The following is a 5743-nucleotide window of genomic DNA, read 5'->3' on the forward strand; positions in this document are numbered from 1 at the left end:
AACACTGCCCAGTCCTGCCCCATCTTCTGAATTGATTGGGATTGGACTGTTGTGATCCATAGCGTTTTCACTGATGATTTTCAGCAGTAGATTTTCAGGCCTTTCTTCCTAGTCCATCTTAGTGTAGAAGCTCCGCTGAGACCTGCTTGCTATGCAAGCCTCCACTGACAGACAGGTGGTGGCTACACATGAGATGCACTGGCCAGGAATCAAACCTAGGTCTCCTGCATGGAAGGTGGTGATTCTACCACTGAACTGCCAATGCCTCTGTAGTCTCTGCAGGGTCCCCTTTTCCTCAAAGGACAAGTGACTTACAAGATTGTGGGAAGGAAGTGACTGGGCACAAAGTACTCAGAGACTTCCTCACTCTTTTTGTAGGCTTTACTTCAGGAGGAGCCTTGGTGGCACAGTGGTTAAGAGCTCAGTTGCTAACCAAAAGGTCAGCAGTTCGAATCCACCAACAGCTCCTTGGAAACCCTATGGGGCAATTCTACTCTGTCCTATAGGGTCGCTACGAGTCAGAATTGACTCAACAGCAATGGGTTATGGGGTTTGCCTCAGGAAAGGAGCACTGTTGGTGAAGTGGTCAAAGCACTCATCTGCTAACCACAAGGCTGGCGGTTCAAACCCCACCAGCTGCTCCATGGGAAAAAGATGTGGTAGTCTGCTTCTGTAAAGATTTATAGCCTTGGAAACCCTATGTGGCAGTTCTACTCTGTCCTATAGGGTCACTATAAATCGGAATTGACTCGGTGGCTGTGGGTTTGGTTTTGGGTTTTGCCTCAAGGCATGCAGTTTCCTTCCCTCTAGCCCCCTTGGTGAGGAGTTTCCCCTGAAGGCTGTTTTTAGGTGCCTTCGAGTTGGTTGCAACTCACTATGACCCTATGTACAACAGAGTGAAACATGGCCTGGTCCTTTGCCACCCTCACAATCATTGTTATGTTTGAGCCTATTGTTGCAGCCACTGAGTCAACCTATCTCATTGAGGGTCTTCCTCTTTTTTTCTGACTCTCTGCTTTATGAAGCATGATGTCCTTCTCCAGGGACTGGTCCCTCCTGATAACTTGTCCAAAGTAAATGAGATGAAGTCTCACCATCCTCATTTCTAAGGAGCTATCTTAGGCTGGGTTCTCTAGAGAAGCAAAACCAGTAAAGCATAGAAATATATATAGAGAGAGATTTATATCAAGGAAACGTCTTATATGGTTGTAGAAGCTGGAACATCTCAAGTCCGTGGATCAGGAAAGAGGCTTCTCCTGTTTCACTTAGCTGCAGGGGCTGGTGAACCCAAGATTGGCAGGTTGGAGAGCAGGGCTCTTGCTCACAGGCTGTGAAGATCGATGAATCCCAAGATCAGCAGGCAAGACTGCAAAGCTTCTCCTGATTTATGTAGCTGCAGGGGCTGGCAAACCCAAGATCGGCAGGTCAGAGAGCAGGGCTCTTGCTCACAGGCTGTGAAGATCGACAAATCCCAAGATCAGCAGTAAAGCTGCTAGCTCAAGTCCCAAGAACCAGAGGTCAGATGAACAGGAGGCCATTGTAGGATCCAGAGCAGGCAAAAGCCAGAACATCCACTTATACTCGGATGCAGACCACATGCCCAAGGAAACTCCCTTTCAACTGATTGGCTACTCATAGCAGATCCCATCATGGGTGTGATCCCATACAAACACTGAGAATCATGGCCCAGCCAAGCTGAGACACAATCTTAACCATCACAGGAACATTCTGGCTGTACTTCTTCCAAGATAGATTTGTTCTTTCTTCTGGCAGTCCATGGAATATTCAATATTCTTTGGCAACACCATAATTCAAAGGCATCATTTCTTCTTCGGTCTTTCTTATTCATTGTCCAGCTTTTGCATACATATAAGGCAACTGAAAATACCGTGCTTGGGTCAGGTGCACCTTAATCCTCAAAGTGACATCTTTGCTTGTTAACACTTTAAAGAGGTCTTTTGCAGCAGATTTGCCAATGCAATACATCGTTCGATTTTTTAATTGTGATTTAGGTAAAAATTTACAGAGTAAATTAGTTTATCATTAAATAGTTAGTACACAAATTGTTTTGTGACTTTGGTTGCCAATCCCATGATGTGTCAACACTCTCCCCTTCTTCACCCCAGTTTCCCTGTTTCCATTCATCCAATTTTCCTGTCCCTTCCTGCCTTCTTGTCTTTGCTTTTGGGCTGGTGGCCTATTAATCTTATATATATGATTGAACTATACAGTATGTCCCTCATGTATGTTATTTGTGGCCCTATAGACCTGTCTAATCTTTGGCTGAAGGGTGAACCTCAGGAGTGACTTCAGTACCAAGTTAAAAGGGTGTCCAGGGGTCATACTCTTGGGGTTTCTCCAGTCACTGTCAGACCAACAAGTCTGGTCTTTTTTTGTGTGTGTGTGAATTTGAATGTTGTTCTACATTTTTATCCTGCTCTGTCCAGGACCCTCTATTGTGATCCCTGCCAGAGCAGTCAGTGGAGGTAACTGGGCACCATCTAGTTGTTCTGGGCTCAGCCTAGTGGAAGTTGTCGTAGTTGTGGTCCATTAGTCCTTTGGACTAATCTTTCCCTTGTGTTTGTTTGATTTCTTGACTGCTGCTTCCATGGGCATTGATTGTGGATCCAAGTAAAATGAAATCTTTGACAACTTCAATCTTTTCTCTGTTTATCATAAAGTTGCTTATTGATTCAGTTGTGAATATTTTTGTTTTCTTTATGTTGAGGTGTAATCCATACTGAAGATTGTAGTCCTTGATCTTCATCAGTAAGTACTTTAAGTCTTCTTCACTTTCAGCAAGCAAGGATGTATCATCTGCATATCCCAGGTTGTTGATGAGTCTTCCTCCAATCCTGTTGCCAAGTTGTTTTTCATATAGTCCAGTTTCTTGGATGATCTGCTCAGCATACATATTGAACAAGTATGGTGATATGATACAACCTTGGTGCATACCTTTTCTGATTTTAAGCCACTCAGTATCCCCTTGTTCTATTTGAATGACTGCCTCTTGGTTTATGTACAGGTTCCTCATGAGCACAATTAAGTGTTCTGGAATTCCCATTCTTTGCAATATTATCCATAATTTGTTGTGGTACACACAGTCAAATGCCTTAGCATAGTTAATAAAACACAGGTAAGCATCTTTCTGGAATTCTTTGCCTTCAGCCAAAATCCATCTGACATCAGCAACGATATCCCTTATTCCACGTCCTCTTCTGAATCCAGTTTTGAATTTCTGGCAATTCTCTGTCAATGTGCTGCTGCAACCATTTTTGAATTGTTGTTAGGTGCCTTTGAGTCGATTCTGACTCATAGCGACCCTATGTACAACAGAACGAAACACTGCTCGGTCCTGCGGCATCCTCACAATCCTTGTTATGCTTGAATCCATTGTAACAGCCACTGTGTCAATCCATCTCATTGAGAGTCTTCCTCTTTTTCACCAACCCTCTACTTTACCAAGCATGATGTCCTTCTTCAGGGACTGATTCCTCCTGATAACATGTCCAAAGGATGTGAGTCATAGTCTTGCCATCCTTGCTTCTAAGGAGCATTCTAGTTGTGTACTTCTTCCAAGACAGATTTGTTGGTTCTTTTGGCAGTCCATAATTCATTCAATATTCTTTGCCAACACCACAGTTCAAAGGCTTCAATTCTTCTTTGGTCTTTCTTACTCATCATCCAGCTTTCACATGCATATGAGGCAATTGAAAACACCATGGCTTGGGTCAGGTGCACCTCGGTCTTCAAGGTGACATCTTCGCTTTTCAACAGTTTAAAGAGGTCTTTTTCAGCAGATTTGCCCAACACAATGCGTCTTTTGATTTCTTGAGTGCTGCTTCCACGGGTGTTGATTGTGGATCCAAGTAAAATGACATCCTTAACAACTTGAATCTTTTCTCTGTTTATCATGATGTTGATTATTGGTCCAGTTATAAGAATTTTTGTTTTCTTTATGTTGAGGTGTAATCCATACTTAGGGCTGTAGTCTTTGATCTTCATCAGTAAGTGCTTCAGGTCCTCTTCACTTTCAGCAAGCAAGCATAACGCAGGCTGTTAATGAGTCTTCCTCCAATCCTGATGCCATGTTCTTCTTTATATAGTCCATAAAACACAGGTAAATATCTTTCTGGTATTCTCTTTTCTCAGCCAGGAGTTTTTGAATTATCTTCAGCAAAATAATGCAGGGAAAGACTGTAATTGTTCAGTTCTGCCTGTCTCTGCTAAATGAAATAAGTATAATGGAAGGGAAGTATTAGGAAGCCCATTTGGTTGTATATCAAAGTTTCATTCTTCAAAATTATATAAAATATCTAAAAGTAAAATGAAAATATTTTATCAAATAAAAACATAACTTACCTAATGGTGCTAGCTTTTTAAGTAAAAAGATTTGATAATTTTACTAAATCTGTAAACATTTTTGTAATGTTCAAGAAAACTTAAGATTCATCATATTTTATAATTAGTTTATCATATTATAAGCATTACTTAAGTACTTGTGATTCTTTTGTTTGTTGAGTAACTGAAATATTTTAAAAGATTGAATATATTAAATGCATATGCTGTTCAATAATTGAAGGGAATTTAATTAACTAAATTGTAAACATCCCCTCAACAGGAGAGTTGGATATGTAACTTGAATTTCAAAGTTTAAAATAAAAGTAGGTTTTCAAATTTGTAATAACTGAAACTGAATTACTGTCTATTGTCTTCTTTGCCCAAAAACTGTCTCCAAGAACACGCGACAATGTATAATAGTACAACCACTTTCGAAAACGATTCTAGTGCTTCCTTAAAAAGCCAGAAATAGAGTACCATATGATCCAGCAATCCCACTCCTAGAAATGTATCCTAGAAAAATAAGAGCTGTCACATGAACAGACATATGTACACCCATGTTCACTGCAGCATTATTCACAATAGCAAAAAGATGGAAACAACTGAAGTGCCGATCAACAGATGAATGGATAAACAAATTATAGTACATACACACAATGGAATACTACAAGATAAAGAACAATGAAGAATCTGCAAAACATCTCACAACAGGGATGAATCTGGAGGGCATTATGCTGAGTGAAATAAGTCAATCACAAAAGGACAAATACTGTATGAGACCTCTATTATAAAAACTCAAGGAAAAGTTTACACACAGAAAGAAACAATCTGTGATGGTTATGAGGGAGGGGAGGGACAGGGAGGGAAAAACATTAACTAGACAATATGTAAGTGGTAACTTTGGTGAAGGGTAAGACAGTACACAATACTGGGGAAGTCAGTACAACTTGACCAAGGCAAAGTCATACACAGAAGCTGTATAGACACATCCAAACTCCCTGAGGGACTGAGTTACTGGGCTGAGGGCTGGGGACCACGATCTTGGGGGACATCTAGATCAATTGGCATAATATAGTTTATAAAGAACATGTTCTACATCTGACTTTGGTGAGTAGTGTCTGGAGTCATAAAAGCCTGACAGTGGCCATCTAAGATACATCTACGGGTCCCACTCTGTCCAGAGCAATGGAGAATAAAGAAAACCAAAGACACAAGGGAAAGCTTAATCCAAAGGACTAATGGAACACAAGTACCACAGCTTCTACCAGCCAGAGCCCAGAATAACTAAATGGAACCTGGCTACCACTACCCTCCACTCTGAAAGGAATCATAATACAGGTCCCAGAAAGAGCAGGAGAAAAATGTAGAACAAAATTCAAATTTACCAAAAAAAAAAAAAAAA

This window comes from Trichechus manatus, unplaced genomic scaffold (assembly GCF_000243295.1).
Source record: "Trichechus manatus latirostris isolate Lorelei unplaced genomic scaffold, TriManLat1.0 scaffold00132, whole genome shotgun sequence".
Taxonomy (NCBI): domain Eukaryota; kingdom Metazoa; phylum Chordata; class Mammalia; order Sirenia; family Trichechidae; genus Trichechus; species Trichechus manatus.